We start from the raw sequence: 1129 nt of genomic DNA, 5'->3' as shown, positions 1-1129 counted from the left end.
AAATAATTTAAATAATTTAAATAAAGTGAAGCTGAACACTATGGCACTGATGTGTCAAATACGATAATGGTTACCCATCGCGGACAGTGTTTGGTGACACTACCCGATTAAAACAAGTGTGGAAGCAGGAGTGGCATCCACTTCCATAATAGCTTGCCTCCGGAAACCTTATGAACCTGTAGAAAGGATGAAAGTCACACAAGTGTTGAGGACTCTCCTTCAAAGGGTCGCTATGAGTCGCCTACCACTCGACAGCACTTAACAACAAACAACAAGAATTTAAATAACGACATTCTTATTTTATATATGTATTTTTTTTTAATCTGTATTTGTAACCTAGGGAGCTTTGGTGGCCTAGTGGCAAGAAGCTGCTCTGCAATCCCGAAGGCACAGGATTCAAGGCCACCTGCTGCTCCTTTGGGAGGAAGGATGGGCAATCTCCTCCCCTGGATTGACTGCCTCTGAAAACCCACCATAGGATCATCTATGGATCAGTTCTAACTCTGTGTTACACAACAACAACAATTTTCAAGACTAATAGTATGCTTTTTTCTGTGGTGATGTAGTCCGTTGGGATTTGCTACTTTCTTCTGGTTTGAATCCACCAGTGACTCCATAGAAGAAAGACAATGTGCTCCCATGAAAACTGAAGCCTCTGATAGACCACTGGAGGGTCAGGTATGACTTTATCTTGACTCAATAGCAATGAGCATTTGAAAGAAATCTACATGTAGAGTAGGTTTACATTAGCAGCTTGAAAAAAAAATTAAATTGAGATTTTAATGAAACTGTATAGAGAATTTGGATTTAAATTCACATTAACAGCATTTAGCAAAGCTTTTTATCTTATTTTTATTCCTTTGACTTTCTTCTGTTAAAAAGATTAATTTCAATAAAGCTTTGAAAATAAAAAATACTTTTGTTATTTGTTATTTTGCCTATCTTGTAGAGAGGAAAGAAACTATATCTCCATACCGTATAACATTATATGTGTTAGTTTAAGTGGACTGTGGACTGTGAGGGAGGACAGAGGGGGTAAGTCGCGATTGTATAACAATGAAAAAAAAATTTTTTTTCTTCAAAGAGAAAAACGAACTTGGGGGGAGGTGTGGGCATGGATGAAAATACG

The sequence above is a fragment of the Elephantulus edwardii genome, unplaced genomic scaffold (assembly GCF_000299155.1).
Source record: "Elephantulus edwardii isolate Elephantulus edwardi_28Jun2011 unplaced genomic scaffold, EleEdw1.0 scaffold00442, whole genome shotgun sequence".
NCBI classification, from domain to species: domain Eukaryota; kingdom Metazoa; phylum Chordata; class Mammalia; order Macroscelidea; family Macroscelididae; genus Elephantulus; species Elephantulus edwardii.
The sequence above is the reverse complement of the archived record's forward strand: the minus strand, read 5'-3'. Positions refer to the sequence as shown.